The sequence below is a fragment of the Sceloporus occidentalis genome, unplaced genomic scaffold (assembly GCF_023333645.1).
Source record: "Sceloporus occidentalis isolate IW3139 unplaced genomic scaffold, rSceOcc1.0.p SCAF_15, whole genome shotgun sequence".
NCBI lineage: Eukaryota > Metazoa > Chordata > Lepidosauria > Squamata > Phrynosomatidae > Sceloporus > Sceloporus occidentalis.
The window spans coordinates 6,791,042-6,816,723 of NW_028316995.1; positions in this window are offsets into that span (position 1 = coordinate 6,791,042).

Here is a 25,682-nt window from a genome sequence, read left to right on the forward strand (position 1 = left end):
CTAAAGTTGTTACAAGAAGTATATTATTTATTTTGTTTATTTTAGGGCTTTTAGTCATAACTAAGCCCTTTTTCATATTGTTTATACACATATTGTATATCCACATGTGGATAGCAAAAGTGTGTCATATACAGACCGTTTGCATAATTATTATAAGATATTTCAAATACAATATATTTTGTTATACGGGATAATGCTGAAGGCATGATGGACATATAGGAAAAAACAAGCCAAAAATCAGAATTTAACCACATTGATAAAATTATCATTTGAGAGAAACAAATCTCATGTTAATCTTCTTCTCATACATCTTGAAAACACATAAAACACATATAAAAGCAAGCTTGAATAAGTTACATGTAATCATGCCTCAATGTGGTTTTCATTAGCATTGTTATAAACATCAGCCCATATGAGTGAAGAATTTGCACATATGTGTAATAATTACTATAGCCAAAGGGCATGATAATTAGGAGTGTGAGGAGAACACACCAAAGTTGTTACAAGAAGTATATTTTTGTGATTTTGTTTATTTTAGTGCTTTTTTTACACGCCAAAAGTAAGTACTTTGTTCGTATTGTTGATACACAAGGGATAACTATATAGAATGGGGGATTATTCATTATATATATGCACATATATATATATATTGATCTAAGCCTTTTTAAGAGTGAAATAACATTAGCCTTATTTTAAAGGTAATGTATAAAGTTAATAAAAAATGCATTGGGTTTTTTCTCAAGTATATACTACAAACAGCACAACAATAGTAGATCTCTAGATAATGAGGAAATATCAGATAAAAAGGAAGGAGATAGCTGTGATGAAGAGAAATGGGGGTGATAATATGAAAGGGGAGGATCAAAGAGAAGATGAGAGATAAATAGAATGGAGAGAGGTAAAGGGGGTAAGGAGAAAGGGGAAAGATGGACAGGAAGGGATGAGAAAAGTGTTTAGTGTGTTAGAACAAGTATGTCTAAGGACAAGCAAGTGTGGATGCAAGGGGAAGTGTAACCCAGGATGTTTATTTGTAAGGGGAAGTGTGAATGTGCATGTAAGGGTAGAGTATATGTGTATTCTCTGACTGTCTTCCCATTACTGTTACTGTTTCGAGCCTAAAGGGTATAGAATGAACAAAGGCTGTGCGTGAGCCAAACCGAGAGCAGACCGCCGTGTTTACAGTCTGGGTGCTGGGTAAGTCTTGTGAATGCAATCTGGGGAAGTCCTGCTGAGGAAAGTCTCGTGGATGCAGTTTGGGTGCTGGGGTAAATCCTGTGTGGATGCAATGTGGGTGCAGGGGCACGTCCGTACGTACATATTATATAGATAAAATGGGATGTCTAAAGTAGATAGGCATATTTCACAGAGGTTATTAATTTCTAAATATTTTGCAAATATTTGTGTGTGTATATCTTTATTATCTATCTATATATATATATATATATATATATATACCGTATTGGCTCGAATATAGGCCGTACTTTTTTCCCCCACTTTAAAGTGGGGGTGCGGCCTATATTCGGGGTCTAGCGCCCGACGCCCGGGACATGCAGTCCAGGGCGCTGGGCAGGTAGCGTGGTTAGGATACAGATCCCCCGCAGCGGTGCAGGGGACCTGCATCCTACTCTCCGATACGCTGAGACAGCCTCCCCTGCCAGCACTTTCCACGGGGGGGGTTGCCGGCACGGGAGGTTGTCTAAGCGCATCGTGCGGACGGTCACCGGCTGCGGAGGTTGTTTACCCGCATCGCCGCAGCCGGTGGCCGTCCGCACGATGCGTTTTACCTCTGCCCCCAAGACTTACCAAAGCAGACTCCCGGGTGTCTTGCGGGGCCGGCGGGGGACATCTACACAATACGCGTATACAACTTCCGGTGCCGGCACATCCGCTGGCAGCATATCTTGGGGGGGAGGGGGAGGACAGTGGCAGCATATCTCGAGGGGGGAGGAGGACAGTGGCAGCATATCTCGGGGGGGGGGGCAGTGGCAGCATATCTCGGGGGGGAGGACAGTGGCAGCATATCTCGGGGGGGAGAGACAGAGTGGCAGCATATCTCGGGGGGGGGGAGACAGAGTGGCAGCATGTTTTTTTGGTGCTTTTTTAAAGAAAAAAACTTTTTTTTTTTACGGTATATATATATAATTTTATAATTACCCCCTACTTTTTTCCTTATCCTCCCATGTGCTCCCTACATAGGATTGCTGGAGATGCTACTGCTTGTAGATGAATTACAAACAAGTATAAACACTGGAACAAACCAAATAATCCAAATGTGGTATAAGACTTCCAGACGTGTGTAAAATTATTAGAACCTACTGTAAATATTAACATAGTCTGATAAAGAAAACCTACGCAATCACATTTCCGCGGTATCATGGAATGTTGCACATGAAAACAGGAACACCTTGCTCTTTGAGCCAAAAGCTACTTGTGAAGCAAACATGAACCTCCTAAAATATCTCTGTATTGATGATAGAGGGGGATTTTAAAGGGTTCGTTTTCTTAAAGCCTACAGTTTACCGTTTATTATACGAAACGATTGATTAAGGTTTTTATCAGTAAAAATGTGCAGACTAGATGGGCTGAATGGTTCTTATCTGTCTTGTTATTTTATGTTTCTTTGTAATCAACAATTACAAGACAATCAATGTTCCCCCTGTTAGCATTGAGTGACTAGTATCCTTCATTCTTTTCTGTCCTTTAATAATGTTTTAGATTTTCTACAAGCATTTTGTGGGGAAGAATTATTTTTAGTTTGGAGTTTTAATTAATTTTTTTAACTAATATTGGAATTTTTACAAAAAATAACATTTTCTAATTATGTTATTGCTATATTGAAATTATTGTATAGCCAAGTTTGCCATTATTTTAATGATGGTATACCCACTTTTGAAGAGCAAGCATGACCTGAAGCCAAGTTTAACATTATTTTAATGACAGTGTACTCACTGGCAGTCAGCAATTCTGATGAACAAGCTATGACCCCTATCTGCAATGCGTTGTTCCACCCAAGGAAATGAACAGGTAAACTGACAGTAACCTTTAATTTAGACTAAAGTTGAAATATGTTTGTGAATCCTAGCAGCTGGTTGCCTGTAGGCCACATTTTAGTGGGAATAAGTTATTTCGTCGTATGATTTGGTTATTGTGAAACTTACAAGTCATTTAAACCAAGTTTATATTCTCCACGTAACATCTTCTTCAAAGCCAATTAATCGGCTAGGGGCTGAAAATAGGCATGGCGCTCCAGGGTGAATGTCCCATAGGGACAGGGAGTTTTGAGACTATGTACCTTCAGGCAATTCTTGAAAACCCATCTACTCAAGTATTCTTATGAATCATTTACCATCATAATAATAATTAACAAGAATAAGCTTACGGATCTGCTATAACCTCATGCCCCAACTCTTTCTGAACTCCATTACCTTTTATTTTATCTAATCTTTCCCTATGGACTTATGTTACCCCAATGCATTGCACAGCTTTGAAGAACTGCATACTTAGAATAAATTAGTTTTGTAAAGTACAATAGCTACAGAACACAGATTGTAGAAAAATCCTCACATAAAAAAGAAGGTATGTTAAATGAAATATACTTACATGAAGCAATCTGTTCTAGGGTTGAAAGTACACAGTCCCTCTGCTGAAAAACCCTGCCCAGGGCGATCAAACCCCACCATGTGCCACTGCTCAACGGACTGGTTACAAATGATAATTTTTCATCTCCCCAACCAGCCATTTAAACTATGGGGGACTGTGCATACAGTAAAAGTAGCTCGAGGATATGACCATACCTGAGAACTTATGAGCTTTGGCATTTCCTTATGGGATGTGGACAGTACTGCATTCCCACTGATGTCGGTGGGCGATCCCACTGATGTCAGTGGGTGTTCCCGCTGACATTGTGGGAAACCCCTTCACTTAAAGGGGAAATGGGCGTGGAGTGGGGCGTGTCAAGATCACACTCTTGTGACCCCCAAGATTCTGGTCTTGACCCAGAGAAGCAGTGCTTCACTCTGAGTTCTCTGGGTCAAACCTGGAGAGTTCTCCGGCAGGATATGACATCATGTCTCAATGCTCAGCGTAAGGATTTGGTTATTTTATGTCTGCAGAGCTTCAGCAATATACTTCTATCTGACTCACGACACAAAGGCAACCAAGAAAATCTTGAAAGTTTTAACTTATATTAACAAATGTACAGGAATAAACTTATTTTATCTATAAACATACAGACTTTGACGACTGATAAGAATCATTAGGGCAATCTGGTCAGCCCATTTTCCTGCCTTAAATCCAGCCTTGCCTTAAATCCAGGATAGCTTTATGTGTTTCCCATACATGTTAACTTTACTTAATTGTATTTGCCGCTACCATTTCTGCTAGGGAGCTGCTTCTCTTATCTAACCTCTCTGTATACCTTGCATATGGTTCAATTAATTAGTTGGCTTTGTACGTTTACAAATACTGTTTTGTGAAGCTTTCAAACCTCTGATGAACATTGCAGTAGTTCAAAGGGAGATCAAACTCAGCTCGTGAGGTGATTGGTTTTTTTCCATTAACTTCAAGTGAAACCAAGCTAGCAAGGTACAAGTTGAACAGAAATGTGCCCAGAAAGCATTCAGGTAATGGGATTATACTGCATGCTGCCGAGAAAGGGCAGCCGAGAAGGACTGCTTTCAAACTGCAATCTGTACAAAACAGAAATCAGTGTGTATGTTTTTTATTTAGGGCACTAGGTAGTGTCTTTAAATCTGATAGCACATCCGAATCCACAAAAAGGCAATATGAATAATACATGCTGAACACCTACCTGTAACATTATCTCATTTACTCTAAATCATTTATAAATTCCTGCACTGGAGTATGGATCTGCTTCATAGTACATAGACTGTAAGCTCGTTTGAGCCGGGCCCTCCTCACCTGTTGTCTCTGTTAGTCAATTTATGTTACATACTACTTGTTATGTCCTGTCTACCCATTGTACAGCGCTACGGAATTTGATGGTGCTATATAAAACAATCAATAATAATAATATAGCCATAACCCTTATTTTAATCATATAACCTGAGTGCATTACCATAGCATGAACCTACTTATTGACAGAGCCTGCCGTGTTACTATATACGCTTAGTTGCAATAATGGATTGTTGGCGTAGACAGAAATGTCTTTTGGATAAATAATCACAGGTCTTTTTATGATATCAGAAATAGCTTATTTTTGTCTGGGTCATTATATTTTAAGGAAGCAGAAGCAAGACTGAAATCCTGTCAATCCTTTCTTTTGTTGTTTCAATTGTGTCCAAAGACAGGGAGTAAAAACAACAATTCCACCAAAACCAAACAGCGACAAAAAAAAAAAATTTGCTAGCGTCTAGCCAATAGATTGCTGCTACTTTATTATTTTCTCATGACCTTTTTATTTTGCCAAGATATAAGAAAATCTGTGTTTGTTTTTGTAAAAAGATGAATCATGGAAAAAAACTTTTCTTTATGATTTAAAAAGTGGATTGTGAGTTTAAGTTTAATAATAGGCATTGCAATATCCCATATGAATTCCTATGTAAAATAAACGCTAAGGAATTTCTCACTTGCTCATTTTAGTTTGTAGCATGGTGTAAAGGTCCCTTGGGACACTAATGGATTTCACTTTGCTGCTCTGAATGATACATTCCCAAGATCTGTGATGGCTAGCCACCAAATCATTTAAAATGTGCTCCCCACCACCCCCCAAAAAAATTATAATATGGTATTTATTGTGTTTTGTGTGTCAAAAAAAATTAAACACAGCAAAATTGTAATTTTGAGAATTAACTAAAAAGAGCAATTTTTAGCACCATGGGGTTGATCTTGCAGAACTTGTTCTATAACTTCTGTAATTACTTTTTATGATACAGAAATGGTTCTTAAAAGAACATTACATAAAACTAGGACCAAGAGTCAAGATTAGGCTTTTCCCAAGAAACATGCTTTGGCCTAGGCCATGCGAGACCAACGAGTAACATCCCTCTTGTATTAATAGTGCAAGATTGATTAGGCTCAAATATGCTCTGGTGTTCAGTGTTGCAAGATGGTTTTCTGATCTTCGTATTCTCTCTTGGCCTGAACCGGATTATGGCATCATGTTCCAGTCCTCAATAGAGAGGACATTTAGTGTGAAGAAAAAGAGCCTCCTTGGGGTAGATCTTGGGGCAGCTGGTGACATTACCCTGGGCTAGGTCCTGGCCAATGACTCGCATAAATACACTATTGCTTTCCCCTGGAAAACTGGAACCTTTAGCAATTAGTGATTTTATTACAAGCTAATCAAAGATCAGCCACACAATTTCTATGTAAAATTGACAAATCTACATATTTAAAATATATAATGACAATTGTAAAGTTTTCTTGTGAGCTAAAAATAGAAGAGAATGCATTTCAATTTAAAATTGCCCTTGTGTAAGTGCGTCTTTTGGCTGCAACAACATATTTTGCACTGGCATTGTTTAAGTGCTTATTATTATAATTCTGCCATGTCCTTGGCACTTCACACACACAATAGAATTATATAAAACATCAGAAAGGCAATCAACTTCACAATTATAAAAGGATCCCTGAACAGTTCTCCCCAGATTCAGTTCATATTTTCTAAAGGTTTGTTAATATTCATAAATAAAATTTCTAGTGTGGACAAATCTATAGATAAGTCATGTAAGATTTACACCAAAGGTCTTTAGTATGAAAACTATAATATATATCTAAACAATAAACATTATGTGTGCCATGTCATATATGTCATATGTGTATCACCCATTATTATTTTCTCATCATCTACAGACAAGGATCCCATTACTCTCATGGGTCCTAATCAGCCGCTTCCGCTGCTTATATGGTAGAGCATTTTACATACCAATTTCTATATATATTTATAATCAAAGGCCTCATTAAAATGTAAAAGAGGTGATAGGACATTTGCAAGCAAGAGAATTTGCATTAATTAATTGAAAATTGCATTGACATTAAACTAATGAATATCTCAGATGAAAAGCTCCATCATTTTGTATTTACAACAAACAACGATTTATCACCCAAATTAGAGTCGTTTTTTCATAGTTAACATGCCAGTGAAATCTGTACTTACAAACTTTAAGGCAAAATAAAAACCATCAGAAACCATGCCTTCTTTATAAAAAATCATGCTTTTTTTATGATAAATGATTCCATCTTATGGAAACCAATCTCTTTGTATGATACTGGACATATGTGAGCAAACTTTATTTTTTATTAATACATCAATAATATGCGTATCCAGCAATAAGATATATGTACCCATTATTTATTTATTATGCCAATATAAGCCTTATACTGTAAGCCATTTTTGCTTCTGTAATATTTCAATTTGCCAGATTGTAGAGTGCTGTGGGTTATGGGCTCCACCGTGTCCAGGGTGGAGTTCCAATGGGAACGTCCTGGCGTAGATGGTGGTGGGGTAGTCCTTCCTTCTCCTGCGCACTGCACTCGTACAGCACTTGTCAATCAGTCAATCAGACATTCTACACTGCCCGTCAGTTGGAACAGCGGCTTGTTATGGTGACGGCTAAACGTGGCAAATGAATGGATGAATCTTACTGAAATTTGTTTTCGTTTTTTTCGTTGGAGACTCTACTTATTACCAGAAATTCACAAAAACAAACTAAACAGACAAATTTGGTTAAAAGTAAAATTTGTTCAAATCCGAATGCTTAAGTCAACTATTTGCTTTATTTATTTAACAGAACTCTAATACAAAAAATGTAAGATTTTGCTGATAAGTTTAACGTATTAAAGCAATCAGTGTCTTATGTCGGGTTTTTCTTAGTTTACCTTTTTGTTAAATAAATGTTAACTTTGAATACTTAAAAAATTAGCTTAGTTCTTCCTTTTTTATTTAATTATGGCATGTCATGACAACATAGATTTGATTTTAATTAATTTGATATTTTCATTTCGCATATTCCTCTCTTTTAAATAGTCCTAGGTAGATCCTAAGCTTTGTAACAAAATCAATTACATTTAGTTTGAACTCATGCTTGATCTCTGTTGCTTTATCTAGCATTATGAAACAAAAACTTCTTCGATTGATAACAATGTCCAGATTGCAATAGTTGAAATTGTTTTGGCCCCAGGTGATTGCACATGATTATGGAAAGCGCTCGGCTCATCTCCTGCGTACCTTGGATTGTGTTTCATACGTCTGCCAGAAATTTCACTGGAATAATGGAAAACATCTGCTGAAATGGACATTTGCTAAGTCAAACCGCTCTCCCTTTGTACTTGGTCTTCAGTATACTAAATTAAATACTACTAGTTCCAGTAAAATGTAGTTAAATGGTTATATAACAACCAATGGCGTATGGAAAGAAAGGATGCAAATAAACATAATAAGCATAAAAGCATTGGTTTTGGTTGGGCACGAACACCCTCTCTAAAGGGTTTAGTTTGTTAACTGTGATAATTGTAATACATATGCACCCTGTTTATATGTTTATGTATGTATATATATATATATATATATAATTTCAGCAGTGTTTGTAATTAAATATTAATATGACTGCCATATTCGACACTGGTTTTCTTTACTACTTAGACTTTAGTAGACTGGAAGTAGGAAGAACGTATGCAGATAGTGGTCCCCCGCACTGGAGATTGAAGAAACAGATCCGACATAAAAAGAGCTTCACACCGAGTCAGACCCAGCAAGTTCCCCAGGTATGGCTATTAGTTTTGGGATCACATTAAACAAACAGCAATGTTGCTGCCCATATTCTGCAATAAACCACACATAGTTAGACTTTTTTAACTATTCAATTGCTAATGGGTGATAGGTGGGTGGTCCCTATATATTTTCATGTGGTCTGTTTTAAAAATGCATTCCTGCCACTGATTGCCTGCTTAAGCTGTGTTTTATTTATGTATTTTCATTTGGCTTTTTACCACTAGCAACTGATTACAAAGTTGCAATCAAAGGCAACAAAACAAGCGATTATAGATACATAGTGTTTGCTTGGAGCCCAACTCTGGCAAACTATATTAAACGCAGAGAAGCAGTAAAACAAAATTCCTGATTCAAATATTCTTTATACAGCAAAATATGTCCAAGAAACCCTAAATAAGGCTTAATATTCTAACGTGCATCGTTGTGAAACCTCCAATACAAAGAACAAGTACAGAATTGCGATTTTAGAATGTTTGATACCATTGGGACTTCAATTCTCCAACGTATAAATCCAGAAGGCTTCTGGCTGACAGAGTAATCTAGATCTATTTCCACCACGAGACAGCTCTTATAATTCACAAATTCAAAACATTTGACTGTTTTCAGGTTTCTGTGAAAACAGAAGATACAATTATTAAATATATCCTTGCTGGAGTGGAGGTTGCATTAACCTTAACATATACATTTCTGCATTTCAGTTTGCATGACTAAGAATAATAGTATACATTATACAATAAATATGCCTATCCATAATATAAATAGCATATCATTAGCACTACAGAGTCTGCTGGAGCTCTATAAGTAGAATGAAATGTAACTGACAATCCTCTGTAATTTACGAGAACAAAATGGACCACAGCAGAATGAAATGATGTGACCAATAAAACGTTAGCTGTTCCTAGCACGGCGCTCTTCTGGGCAGAGTGTTCTGATGGGATCTATTGGAGCCACTCTCCCAGTTTAGGAGTCACATGTGACTGGATAGTGTAGTTGTTAAAAGCACTGACCTTTGAGGTGGAAGACCATGGTTAAAATCACAGCCAGAACCTGTCCTACCCTGCCAGCAGGGTTCGTGCCAAGAGCCAGGCCCGGACTGGCCATCGAGCTCACCGGGCATTTGCCCGGTGGGCCGGGCCGCGGCAGGGCCGGATTGACTTAGGGGCTGATGGAGATGCAGCTCCAGGCCCCTACCTTAAAATAGACCCAGTCAGGACCGGACTAACTGGGCCTATGCGGCCTCTACGGCCGCATTAACGCAGGGCATAAGGGGCACCTGCCCCTTAAGCCAGCCGCAACTGAGACCGGGTCCGCCACTCTAAGGGGTCGGGAAGCCCCCATCAGGGCCAGCCTTACGGGTGTGCGGCCGCACAGGGTTTAAATGAAAACATCGGGGGGGTTTTTTGTTGTTTTTTACTTTATTTAACATCCTCCATGTTAAATAAAGTTTTTGTTAACTTTATTTAACATGGAGGATGTTAAATAAAGTTTTAAAAAAACCCCGATGCTTTAATTTAAGCCCTGTGTGGCCGCAGACCCCTAAGGCCGGCCCTGGTGGGGGCTTCCAGGCCCCTTAGAGTGGCGGACCCGGTCGCAGTTGCGGCGGGCTTAAGGGGCCCTGCGTTAATGCGGCTGTAGAGGCTGCATAGGCCCAGTCAGTCCGGTCCTGACTGGGCCTATTTTAAGGTAGGGGCCTGGAGCTGCAGCTCCATCAGCCCCTAAGTCAATCCGGCCCTGCCTCGGGCCCGGTCGCAGTTGCTGCTTGCTCCGGCAACAAGGTAAGTAGGGTGAGGGGGGGGGTGCAGTGAGAAGGGGCAGAGGGTGGTTTGATAGTGAGAAATGGGGAGAGGGGATAGATAGTGAGAGGGGGTACATATTGAGAAGTGGGGAAGGGGGTACATAGTGAGAAGGGGCAGATAAGATGGGGAGAGGGGGTAGTGTGAATGCGTATGAGAATGAATGAATAAATGTGTGGATGAATTCTGTGAATGCGTATGACAATTAATGAATTCATGTGTGGATGAATTGCTTGAATGATTTGTGAGACTGCATTAATGAATGTGTTAATAATTTGTGTGAATTAGTGAGTAAATGCAAAGATGGTACATGAAGGGTGGGCTTTAACAATAAATAAATAAATAAATAAAAATGGGCTGCTCAGGCTTAAATGCCCGGGCATATTTTTTGTCCCAGTCTGGGCCTGCCAAGAGCCCTAAGCCAAGAGCCCTAACTGTTTGCATGCCTACCTCAAAAACCAAAATATGAAAGTGACCCAAACTTAGAGACTCACCCTGAGTAACAAGGTCTGAGGTCAGTGGTGAGATATACAAACAGGGTGTGAGAGATTACAAGTGGTGAATAGGAGATTTTACTAAAGAGTGACTTGTGAATAAAACTGTGGTGAGACCATATATTTATCCTCAACTAAATAAACATTATGCATTTAGGATTATTCAGTGATAAGGGCTGAGTCTGTCATTAACAATGCATAGATAAATTGGTAAATTAAATGCTTCAACCCTTTAGCTTGATTAAATTCGCAACGTTAACACATATAATATATTTTGTGGCCATCTATGATGCATACAATTTATATATGTGTGTGTATGTAGATATGTGGATAGATAGATAGATAGATAGATAGATAGATAGATAGATAGATAGATAGATAGATAGATAAACCTTAGTAAATAATGCCATTGTTGTGCAGGATGCATTCAGAGCCAGGTCTTGGCTTCCCAAACAAATATAAAGGCATCACTGGATCTGCATAATCCATCATAATGTTTAATGTTGTTAAACAAAAAACTCAAGTCATTTATTTGGAAAAGAAAATCAATACAGGAAAACTCAGAAAAATCTAGATAAATCTGTAATTATATAACAGGTTTTTTTCTTGAAAGTTCAGTAAAAGTGCTGAGTATATGAATCCATAAAAAATAAACCTATTCCTATGTAGAATTTCTGAAGTAAAGTAAGATTATTTACTTGACATCTTACTCTAAAAATGCTATAATTTTAGTGGCTGTGAAAAAAAGGATAGATTCACAAAAGTTCATGGATTTATAAATTACCAACCAGTGATTTCTGATGCACAACAGATAAGACAGTTTAGTCACCCTGAAGGTAACTTGCATTTCTAGCATACCATTGAATAGTTTAGGACTGGATTTCATTACCTATGAAAAATGTATCACTATGCTTTATCTAGAACCTTCCTTTTGTAGTCCCTGGAAGAAATTGTAAATTCTACCAGTAATGCGTTTATCACTTTCATACAATCCAAGCCAAAGAGTTTACATATCACGCTCTCATACACTCGGATAAAATAAACGTTCCTCTTGCAAAAGCATGCCATAAATATGGAAAATTTAATTGATAATTGTCAGCGATAGATAAAGGTCAGGCAATTTATAACCAGGAATACAGATGAAATGTTTAGTTCACTACAAGTCAAACCAACATTTCCACTGTTCGGTGACTCAAATTTCAGTGGGGTTAATTTGAAGCAGATGTGGTGTCAAAAGAGCCACATCCTATAAAAAACTGAGCCATTTAACATCTTGTCGGTCATGGAGAACCTGTTTGAAAAGTTACTAGCATGATGTTTTGAAGACAAGAAATATGTGAATTTGTTTTCTCAGTGGCAGTGAACCAGGGCCGGGCTGGCGATTAAGTCCAGCAGCCGCCTGGGGATGTAACTGCGACCACTGGCTTGATATGTTCGGCTGCACTTTAGGTTTTTGCTCACGTAGCATGTGGCCGGGTTATATCCAGCCACTGGCCTCACGCTGCTGCACCTGATCTGCTGCTGGAGTGTGCGGCGCTGACGGCCAGCGGTCCATTTGGGCATTTGCCAATGTGCCAGATGGCCAGGACAGCAATGAGCATTGATTAATACCAGACTTGTGCATTTTCAGGTGCGTTTTCGTTGTTCAGCCCGAATACTGAAGAACGAACATGGCGGCGGCAAAACGTATACGAAGACGAAGACACACAACACGAAGAATCTTCGTTAATCTACTAATCTCCCAGGTCCCATCTATCCTACTTTATCTACGCAGCATCTCAAGAGTTAACGGGAGCGGAAATCCATAGGTTCGCACGAGGAGTTAAAAGTCTGTGCAAGCGACTCTATTGGTCATCTGCAGGGGCTTCCTCTCGCATCAACCATTGGTCTCCCCGCTCCAGAAGTTAAAGGTCCATACGAGCAACCAATAAAGTCACTCGTACAGACCTTTAACTCCTGACGGCGAAACTCTACCTGGGGAGACCATTGGTCTCTCGCTCCAAGAGTTAAAGGTCCATATGAGCGACTCTATTGGTCGCCCGTACGCACCTTTAACTCCTGGAGCAGGCCCCGGCTGAGTTTCTGCACCAGCATTTTAAAAGTCTGAGCTATGAATTTTGCTATCTGTAATATGTTTTGAGATTTAGCCATGTTGCGTTTTATATCTGAAAAATTGGCCAGCTTTACTGGAAATTACAAAACTAATCAGGGTTTGTTTCCTGTCTAAAAATGTAAACCTAAATAGGAGATTTAAAATATGTACTAGTAACATTCCAAGTAATCCTATAGTATTACTGGGATTTTAAATCACGTATTTTGGAGATTTTGCTTTAAATTAAATTTAAGTTTTTTTCATAAGCTTTACCAGAGGGACTTCTCATTCTGGAATGCCAGTATTATACAGAAAGCAGAGATATAAGTAACCAAACCTTGAAGCTTTTTTATATCTTTTTCCCAGAATTGATAAAAAAAAGGAAAGTAATTTAACTTTTCCTGGAAATAATAGGACACAAAATATTGCTTTAGAAGAAGATGCGAGAGTAAAAAAAAAAATGTTGATCTGTTTTCTAATTACATCAATTATAGTTATAAACTGTAAAAATAAAAATTTGACAAATTTGTTGTAGCTGGTTATTTTGTAAATTAACAGATACTGTTCTTATAAATAAAACACATGATATTAGACACACTGATGGCCCGTGATAAGTTATAGAGATCCTTTATAAATAAAAAAAATATAAGTTTTTCTGTTATAAAAAAAATGTATGTTATGATACATATTGGGTTATTTGTTTTTTTTGTGTTAAACAGTTATATTCTATTTTTTCTCTTTTATTTAATATGAAAACATTTAGGATAACAGTCTTTTGATCTAGTGTGGAGATTTTTGTGGCCAATTTGGCCTTTTTTTTCTAAAACACATATGCATTTCTTTTGTTACTAACAACATATGTAATGCCATGCAGTATGCATGATGTATAAACTGTATAATATAAGTTAATTTGTAACTCATAGAAACATAGAATTTGATGGCTGGTAAACCATTTGGTCCAGCTAATCTGCCTATTTTTTCTTGATGTAAAGACTCAGACCCTCATCAGTCCTCTGTCTCATGAATCACCATATGAATCTGAATCGCCATATGTTCATCCCATGCATGCTTAAATTCCCTTACTCTATTAGCATCTACCACTTCCTCTTGAAGGATGTTCCATTTATCTACCACCTTCTCAATAAAGTCCTAAGCTCAGGTATATATCCCACAAACTGCAGGTAGCCCTTCACTTGTGCTGGTCAATCATGTGAAATGTGGGGTTGTCAACATAAACATAAGATATTTGTTGATGTACAATATATATTTGTTACGTTATATCTTTATTGAAGAAACCCTGGACAGTGTAATTGGATTATACCCTGTATTTAGAGCTTTTAACTGTGAAAGCTTTGAAATAAGTAAAACATAAAGCAGAAACACCTGAACAGACAACCTGAAAAATTTAGAATCTTATCACTTTTTCTGTATGTAACCTAAAGCCACCTTTATGCAGGCGAAACGCGTGTAGGGCTTTTTCTCTAAAAGTACAAGGGAAAGTTGCAATCATCTTTTTTTGTATCCAATTCCGGACATCTGAACAATATTCGATTTTCATCTACTTTCCTGGCTAACCAAAGGGCTATTCTCTGTCTCAAGTGATAGTGTGGAGTGTTTTTAGCTTATTTCAGTTCTTGTCAGATAAAACAGAGCGTACATATTTAACAGGACAATAGGGTATCCACTCAGTGTGTATATATTTGTATTTCCAGAAGGTTACCTACTTACATATTTGGTAGGCATGCAGCAAAATCAAATAGACCTGGGAAGACGTGTTAAACAAAATTAGACAACTAACAGGTTCATCCTTGAAGACTACTCCAGAAGAACATTGTCTCTTAATAAATAGATCAACTGGGATAAATGGCCTTTACTGATTTCCCAGACCCTGTAACAAACAGGGTCTTTAATATTTCTTATATGAAATATGCTGACTGTTTTTGTAAAAAAAAAACAAAAAAAAGGTCCTATTGAGACGAGACACCTAAATCTAGAATATTGGTGCAATGTTTCAATTAACTAACTGTAATAACAGCCCATAAACATAGATGACAAGGCTTTGTAGAGCCGAAAAAAATATATAATGTACTGTTAAACAAAAAATAGGGTCAGATCCCATTAAATCCATACACAGTGCTCTCCTAACATTTTTCTACACATTCCTTCAAAGAGCCTCTTGATCATGCTGAGACAAATAGCCATACCATGAGCAGATTCATCTTTTCCAATCTCATGTCATTGAACTCTACTAAAAAAAAATAATAATTTTGTTTCATGTGCTCTGCAGGCTCAGAATGATACTGGGGAGCAGCTGTGCCATTTAAAATACCTTTTCATTTATTTTTTTTCTACATTTCAGCTTACGTTCATTCTGGAAATATATCACAAGAGCTGCCAAGCAGAACTTCTGGCTTGCCAAAAAATTTGTCATTTTAACTTCTGCTTGCGTGACGCATCCAAAAGTTTTTTTTATTATTATTATTATATATTACAGAGAGTACATTTTATAGCCATTTTGTAAAATTCCAGCAGTAACCGTTGCCAAAGTTCATTGGTAAATGTTAATTTGCTTGTGGCGCAGGAGGTTTGAGATAAAGCTCAAAGTCATCGTACCAACTCGTTGTACTAAGCACTACAAGGAAGTGCACATAATTTACCAAGTGGAGGATTGGCAAGAGGGCCACTACCGGAACCATTTCTGTGTATTTACTTAGAAAGTCTACATTAAGCCCCCAGTGTGACGAGAGTAGGAGAGGCGGTGGAAATAGAATTCAAATCTCTCTCAAATATATATGAGAGAATGCTTAACTATCAGTGGAAAATAAAGAAAATATGTTTTGTATTTAGTATTTTTGGGTAATTTTTATGTTTTCCTATATATTTTATCAAGGCAAGTGCACAGCATCATCTCTGTACAGGCAAATCAAATAAGAATTTTACAACTATTCCTAGAAAGTGTAGTATAAAATATAATTATATTTCTCTAAGCTTGCAAGCCGGTATCTATTTTTCTAATGTATTGGTTTGCCTTAGTAAGTCAGTTTTGGTTTTCTCATAGCCTTTGAATGTATGTACCGTAATAAGCACTAAACTGTTGCCGTACAAAGAAAATAATAAGAATAATATAACAATATAATGAGAAATCTGCTGTTAACTGCGGGATCAGAAAACCTGTCCGGTGACAAATCTTAAAGAAGCCAGTGTGGTATCTTGAGCAATTTACAAAGAAGATTGAACGATAAGAAAACAAGTATCAAGGGACAGGAGAGGATAGAATAGAAACTGAGAATGAATGTAGAGAAATATAACACTGATTCAAGCAGACGTAGCTAGCCAGCAAAAATAGTCCAAGATGAAACAGAAACAATGTAACAGTAGCCAATCATGACCCCAATACAAATTCCTCAGTTATTTCATGTGAAGGTTTTGTGGTTACCTCATATCATATCAATTCTCTCTATGCTAAAGCACTGTTTGACTGCTTCTGCTTGCTGACTTTGTCAGTAATTAGAATTTGGCTTTCTCGTTTCCTTCACAATATCTGTGCAACAATTCACGTAGAAGGTTATTATATTATTTTTTCATTTTTCACCTTTTTTTGAAGCTCCTGGTTCTGCAGTATTTGTTTCCAAATACACATCCCTCGGTTTTTTCATTTGGAATTTTTGTGGTTACCTCATCATCTGAACCAGTTTCTGAGTGATCTTTCAGCCGCTAACCCCTTACTCCTCACCTCCTGCGATTTTCCTTCCGGAATTTCTCTACACTTGTTCTTATAGGAGCTAACTAACCATCCAACTCTCCCCAAAACAACCTTGGGAGGAGGGAAGGCCGCACTACCGAGGATAAGAGAGTAGTCTGTGGTGCTTTTGGTGTAGCTTAACACTTCTCTGGCGTGTTTTTTGGTCACCCTCCGGTGCTCCCGCATCACTCACAATGGGATGGGTGGGTGCTAAACAAAGCAGAAAAGTAAGTATAAAGAGACCTGGCCCACAGCGCCATCTTAAACAGCCATCTAATTGTCCTAATCCCCTTTGATCCTGCCCCGAATGTTCCCGCCTTTGGAGCTGACCCAGCTTGCAGCCCTTTGTTTTCATAAGAACAATTACATGCTTGGACACCAATTTAGGTATACCTGGGGGCAAAGCACCTTAATGGTGCTCACTCCCAGGCACTCCCTCGCTAGTTTGTGAGACAATACATAATAGGGGGGCTGTAGTTTGGACACTTCACTGATATTATGGGATTCTGCACTTCACCTACATTATATCCTGGAATCATCCTTGCTGCAAAGGTTCAACCCAGATTTCACGACAAAAAAGGCATGGCCCGTCAAATGCCACCAACAAGCCAATGTCTTGAATTCTGAATAGCTGTAAGTCAAGATCCCTACTGTCTACACTGTCTCGAACAATCCAGGACAATTGTGAATTTCTTTTATACTGGCATGTCTTATTTCAACTATCTGGTTATTGTATGTAATCCATTTAAGATGCAAAGCCTTGAGGTACTAAAATCATTAAAGGCAGATTAATCGTAGCCTCCTAACATCATTATAATGGGAAATGCAATATAAGTATCACTAAATTATTAAAGTATCTGGATTGTATCCATTAATCATGGCTGTGGATGTTGCCAGAGCAGATTATTCACTTGCAGTAATTTTACCAATGCTCTTTCCATGGTCTTGAAGAAACCTTCTGGCTAAAAAAAACATCAGGATGTACACAGCTGGCACAATGAAACATTCTACAACCATAAAGTAATTGGCTTGTTTTTTTTTAAATATTTAACAACCCCGAAGGCTACCTAAAACTTATGGCATTCATTTTTTATTAGGGACTGTTTTCTGCTCTAAACGTGTAAGGCTCTCTAATTGTTTTACATGATATGACATGAACACAAGTTGGGCGTCAGAATGAGGTTAAATAAATATTGGATCAGCTCTTCCAAATTATTTATGAAATGCTTTGCTGCTCAGGCATAGCCTTCATTTCTTATAAAATATGTCAAGGACTAAACACTAAAATAAGAGAAAGACACATGGAAAAAAAAGACAAATATTTTATATATACGATAATGTTAAGCACTTAAGAAGAGAGGATTTTATTTCATTTTGCTCTATTAAACTGCAAAACCCGGGGGCTGACATTGTATTGGTAGTGATATGGTGGTTGGGTTTGATTTTCCCTGCTCAAATATCACATTGATTTTTATGGCTAATAATATTTCATGCTAACCGCAATATCTTGGTGGTCCAAAAGCTCAATGAGGGTGACCATACCTAGGGCTGCAGGTTTACACTGGTGTCCACTGTACCAGTAGCGTACCTAGCGGTCCGCCCCAGGTGCCGCTCGTCAGGGGGGTGCCACGGGCTAGGGCAACCGCTCGGCGCCCCTCAGTCTCCTTCGTGAGGCCTCTAACTCCGTCGCGGTGCCGGCATGTCATGCTGAGCGCCAAAATATGACGTCATATTTTGGCGCTCAGCAGTGAAGCAGCGCAGCGGCAGAGCAGGAAGACGGAGGCGTCGTGCTCACACCTCAGGACTTCTGGATGGTAAGTCCAAAAAATGACTGAATGTGTGGATGAATTGTCTGAATGAGGGAGATAATTAATGAGTTTGTGAGAATGCATTAATGAATGTGTAAATTTGTGTGAATGAGAGAGAATACATGATTGTGTGAATAAAACTGTGAATTAGTGAGTGACTGTTAAAGTGTTTGTGTGTATGATAAATGTATAATTGATTTGTGGAAAGGCAACGATGGCACAAGCAGGATGTTTGGGGACAAAGTTGACTCATGCTGGGCTGTTTGGGGACAAAGATGGTAAATCCTATGTGTGTCATCTTAGTGCTTGTCAGGTTCTATGTGGGCAGTGTGGACGCCAGAGCTGGCTTTGGGTTGTTCAACCTATCAGCAATCACACTCATATCATGCCAAGTCAGCTAGTACATGCTGGAATCTGGGTATGCCTGGGCATGATAGGAGTGTGATTGCTGTTAACAATCATATATATATATATATTATAATATATTAATATTGTTATTGAATTTTTTTGTCCTATTATTCTGTGTTAATTACTTTAAATAAAAGTGTGAGATTTTTTTTATGGTGAGGGGTCATATTTGGCTTCGGACAGGTAAATGCTGGATTTTCTGTTTCAGTCCAGAATTTTCGTTTTGGTGCATCCCTAAGCCAGACAATGAAGTGGTAGGCCTACACCACATCAATGTTTGGGTTAGTACCGTATATACTGATAGAAGTTATGCTGCACTATTATCAGTGTCTGGCTCAATGTATAGTGATAGGGATTACGTTGTACCACCGTCAATGTCTGCCTCAGTATATAGTGATAGGTGTTATGCTGTACCCCATCAATGTCTGCCTCAGTATATAGTGGTAGGTGTTATGCTGTACCACCGTCAATGTCTGCCTCAGTATATAATGATAACAGTAATGCTGTACCACCTTCAATGTCTTCGCCAGTATATAACGATAGAAGCTATGCAGTTTTAAAGTGTTTGTGGGGGGGGGTGCCACATACAGGATCCGCCCCAGGTGCCAAATACTCTAGGTACGCCCCTGCACTGTACTGTATTAACAGTGGCAAATTAACCCAGTTCAATGGGCCAGTTGGGGAGATCTCTTACCGGCCTTGTAACTGGGCCATTTACACTTATTGAAACTGAATTTAATATATTTATATTAATATTTTATTCAACGCTAAGGGATGTGATAGTATTTGCAGAGGAAGAAGATCTAACAATAGCACAATAGGATGCATCAGTCGGATATATCCTGTTAGGTGAGCTGTAGGATGCTGTACACTGAATGGATCACACGGATTCACCGATGTCTGAGCTAAAGTCGAGGCAGAATACTCAGTGGGAGTATTAATGCCACATATGTAGTGTAAAAACAACACATTGTGTAAAAAGAATAATAACATAAGCTGTTTGTGTAAAATGTAATATAGCAATACATATTCTCCATTATTCAAAGTCTTGATACATCAAGACAAGTGAAAAGGTATAGACAAAAAATGTTAGCTGAAAGTATATTTAAACACATGACTGCTTAAACCCATAGCAAGGTGAACAAACAAGAAGAACCAAATAACCCCACCCAAACCCCCCGAAATAAAGACACTAGACACCATTGAGTGGGATAGGGCATTTGGCCACAGCTTTATTAAAACCATTCCCCCGGCCAGCGGAAACCAAACCTACACATCTTGAAAACAACCTGCCAGCTGCTGAGCGCTAGGCCCAACAGGCAGTTAAATTACCACCGATTGTACCAAGAGTCCCAGCCCTGCAGGTGCCATGAGCCGCCCGCAGGACACGCCTCCCCAAGCCCGCTATGGGCAAATGATCCAGGTTGCCTGAAATTACCGCGCTGGCCAGGGGACCAGACCGCTGCTGTGACAATAAAGAGAACAAACAGGAAAGAAAAACAAAGCAATAAACATAATACAACACAAAATATACATGACCAAAATTGAGGGGCGGGCGGGAGGGGAACGTCTGGAAGCTGCTGTTGGTACAGGAAAAAGAGGTAAGAGTCACCTCTTCACCTTCCTATAAACCCTGATAGCTGCAACATTGTTGCAGCTACCCACCAATGACAGAAACCTACTAAACCACCATGCATGGGCCAGCAGTCATGATCCCCCTTTCCTATAGGTCCAGGGGGCCCCCTTGACTGCTTAAACCCATAGCAAGGTGAACAAACAAGAAGAACCAAATAACCCCACCCAAACCCCCCGAAATAAAGACACTAGACACCATTGAGTGGGATAGGGCATTTGGCCACAGCTTTATTAAAACCATTCCCCCGGCCAGCGGAAACCAAACCTACACATCTTGAAAACAACCTGCCAGCTGCTGAGCGCTAGGCCCAACAGGCAGTTAAATTACCACCGATTGTACCAAGAGTCCCAGCCCTGCAGGTGCCATGAGCCGCCCGCAGGACACGCCTCCCCAAGCCCGCTATGGGCAAATGATCCAGGTTGCCTGAAATTACCGCGCTGGCCAGGGGACCAGACCGCCACCGCGACCCGGACCAGAGACCACTATGGGCCGGGAAGCGCCCCCCCCGCCGACAGCGCCCTTTCAATGCCCGACTGAAGACCCAAATTAAAAATATCAAGGCCAATAGAATTCAGGTGAACACCATCCTTACGCATGAGGTTACGATTATCACCCTCCAGCTCTCTATGACGAACCACCACGCCACCTATACTGGAGACAAATTTCGAGACAGAATGATTAAGCTTCCTACGACACCTCTCCAATGGCTTAAGCCTAGGTTCATTAGACCATACCGGGCGAGGAACGACCTCGGACCAGACTAGAGTAACACCTGAAAACAAAGAACAACATCTGGCCAAGTCATCTTTGATCTGATGAATGAGGGAAATTGTCTTAACCTTACCAATGTCATTCCCGCCGGCGTGAATGACTAAAATAATGAATTTAGGCGCAAACCTGTGCAATAAACGACACTCATGAAACAGACGATCCCATCGAAGACCACGAAAACCACGCCAACGGATGCGGGCCACGTCAAACGAAAAACCCAAATTCCTGCCGTAAACACGCGATTCCGCCCTCAGAGCTGCCCAGTGAATATAAGAATGCCCGATGATCCAGACCAATCTTGGGGGGCCTAGGAAAGAGAGAGACAACAATTACAGCAACAACTGAGGGCGAACATAAAGCCGAAAACGATTAGAGCGCCACCTACCAATACTACGAATTTTACCCGAAGAAAAACCACACCTATACGCTTCAGTGGCAGCCCCTATACGAAAGGAGTGTGAGGAAAAATGACTAGAATCAACCCCAGCTACAGAGAGACAACGCTTGAATACTGAAGAAAACTGATATCGAGTCAGTGGGATACCATCAAGATGTACAAATAATGGGCCACCAACCAATGGCCTGACCCTCAAGAATGCCTCTAGCAAAGCAACTGGACAGGACTCACCACCAATTCTCCTCAAAGATACCAAACAACCACGGCCTTGCTGATCGGTTTTGGATCTCCGAATTTTAACAACCAAGAGCCCGCCAGAGATGGAAACATCTTCCCTCAAAATGCCTCCGGGGGAACTCTTATTAACCGACACAAGTTCACCAATGCGAAAGGCCCCAAAGAAGGCCAAAGAAAAAACGGATTTAAACAATGCGAGTTCAAAAGCTGAATAACAAAAAGACGAGATATGACACAGTATAGACCTTAATAAGGACAATGAGACTGGTCGCCGGCGATCCGGCTGCTTACCCCTCTTCCAACCTTTTATTATTTTACGAATCACAAAGTCCTTGGTAACATCCTGCCACCCTAAGGCTTGAAACAAAAAGGATAAAGCAGACAAGTCACGTGCAGCAGACGAACCCGAAAGACCCGACATTCTTAAATTCTCGAGATAACACAAAGTGGCCCGCATCCTACCGTCATTATCCCGAAAACTGGAACGATTTTCCGCGAAGAGCCACCAAGACTTCCACACCTTGCAATAAGCCTGGATCGACTGTGACGACATCGATCTACCCAAGAGCTTCAGGAGGCCTGAGAAACGAGGGTCCATAAGTGCGTAGGGCAAGGAAGGCCGGACACCGCTGCTGAAGGAGCCACCTCCCGAAAACGACTGAACTGCAAACGAGACAATGAGTCCGCAATGACATTTGAAACTCCGGGAATATGTCTAGCCTTCACCCAGATGTTGAATTGGAGACAGCGAAGAACTAAGTGACGCAACAAAGCCAACACCGGGAGTGAACTGGAGGAACAACGGTTGATAACGTGAACGACGCTCATGTTATCAGTTCTGAATACTACACGCCGATCAGCAAGTTCATGACCCCACAGCTCAACAGCAACTACAATAGGAAATAGCTCCAAAAGAGTTAAATTGCGTCGCAAATCTGAAGCAACCCAATCAGCAGGCCACTCATGTGCACACCACTGACCTTGGAAATATGCTCCGAATCCGATGGAGCCGGAAGCATCAGTGTAAAGCTCAAGCTCTGAGCAAAAGCACTCAGCCTGCTGCCAACAAGTCTGCCCATTGTACTGATCCAAAAAGGTGCGCCACACAGAAAGGTCTTCCTTGACGGCTCTAGTAACCCTAATAAAGTGCCTAGGGTTCCGCACACCCACTAACGATAAGGACAGCCTCCTACAAAAAGCCCGACCCATGGGCATAACACGGGATGCAAAAACCAGGTGACCTAGAAGAGACTGAACCTGTTTCAATTGAACCTTTTGAGCACCTAAAAACCTTTCCAATAGCTGAACCAGAGTGTCAATCTTAGCCTGTGGAAGGCGAAAAACCATTGCTAACGTGTCGATTTCAATGCCTAGAAAGGACATCGTCGTGCAAGGGCCCTCCGTCTTATCTTCCGCCAGAGGAATATGAAATTCCTGAGCAACCGAGCGGAATTCGTCCAACAACCGCTGACAAGCTGAAGTACCAGAAGGACCAACAAACAAAAAATCGTCCAGATAATGGAGCACCGAATGAAGACCTGACCGGAGCTTAACCACCCACTCGAGGAACGTTGCAAAAACTTCAAAATAGTAGCAGGAGATAGAACACCCCATGGGCAAAAACATGTCAAAATAATAGTAACCCTGAAAAAATATACCCAGCAAGTGAAAACAGGCTGGATGGATAGGAAGGAGTCGAAAAGCAGACTCGATGTCCGCCTTAGCCAGAAAACAACCCGAACCCGCTTCACGAACTAACTCGAGTGCCCTATCGAAAGACGCATAATGAACCCTACTCTCAGCCTTGTCAATGCCATCATTGACAGAGACACCCGTAGGGTATGACAGGTGATGGATGAGGCGGAATTTGCCTGGCTCCTTCTTGGGCACTAGCCCGAGCGGAGAGACTCTAAGATTGGCGAAAGGAGGGGAAGAAAAGGGGCCAGCCATCCTACCAGCCTCTACCTCTTTTTGAAGCTTTTCCGCAACTACCTGCTCATTCAACCGAACAGATTGTAGGTTTTTGGAAATGGAAGGGGAATCAGACGGAACAAAAGGGATCCAGAAACCTCTAGAGAAACTATCCTCCAACAGTAAAGCATCACGCCGATTAGTGTACTGGGCGAGCCACGGTCGCATCTTTTGGACGCTCACCCGCGTCTTCACCCTTACCTGAGTCATCCTTTCCTTGCTTACCCCCGGAACCTCTACCTTTTTTAAAACAACGCAATGCTGGGTGCGCTCCCCCACAATGGGAGCATTCATGTCTGAACCTGCAGGAATTATACCATCTACAATGGCTCTCATTGTAGAGCCAGCAGAGTCCCCTCTTGGAGGCCGCCGCCGCCGCCGTTCCTGAGGCAGCAGCGGCGGCACCCCGAAAGGGCAGAGGCCTAGCAGGAGTCATAAGCAACAGCCACAGGTTGCCATCCTGCATGTCAAAACGCAAACCAGGACGCACCGCCATTTTCTGGCGGAACTGCTGATCATACAGGAACCAGCACTGACCACCGTAAACTTTGTAAGCACCCCAAATCAAATCAAGATACGCAAACAACGAAGGACTCCGTTCTGGGAACTTTTCACATAAAATTGCAGAAAACGCCGAAAAACCCTGCAACCAATTACCGAAGCTTCTGGGAAGCTGTTTAACCTTATCCGAATCGTGACCCTCCGACCTCCGTGGTCTGTCAACCGATTCCCTATCAGGGGGAACTAGTGTCAGAACATCAACAAATTCCCCTCGCCAAATTTTTTCTTTAATGTCGGCAGGAATATGCATGCCCAAAGGTGACAACTCACATGCAGAAGCCGGAACAGAAACCAAAGGAGCACCGTCTCCATGACCTAAGACAGCTGGGTTACTATTAACAGCTGGATGAAGGGTATCAAGCCTGTCCACCACTGCCTTTAGCAGGTTAACCAGATCACTCCCACCACTCTCAGCCGGAACCCCTGGACAACTAGAGGCAACATCCCATGCCCTGTGCTCCCAAAACTCACCACCAGGGGCAGCTGGAGATGTGACAGGCAACTGAAGAGGCTCATGCAGATCATCCTCAGAGGTGTGGAGGTCGAGATCCGGATCCGGGTGTGATGGTCTAGGAGATGCCGTCCGTCTTCTAGCCACTCTCGGGTGAGAGCGCCGCTGGGGGGATAAAACCGGGGCCATCCTTTCGCTAGACGGACGCCCATGCCGCGGAATCCCCTGTGACATCACCGTGATCTGCGGGTGCTCCGTCTGCCTGCCAGCAGACGAGCTCTGGCGTCTGCTCCCTCGTGGCCGTAGATGCGCATGCGCGCTGACGTCAGACGCTGTGCGCGTCATCAGGAGCGACGTTCGTGGGCTTCTGGAACGCCCCCGTCTTCGCGCCGAACTGCTGGAAGCCGGCCTGACCTCGTGGTTCTCCGAACGGGCGATGGAGAAGCTGCCTGGCGCGGCCGGCTGACGGCCAAAACCGGAGGACTGGTCGTAGACTCGGCATCCTGAATCGCCTCCTCTGGAGCCACAGCCGAAGACGGCACTCCTCCCCCTCGTGCCCGCCGGACCGGGCTTGGGCTAAGACGTACCGG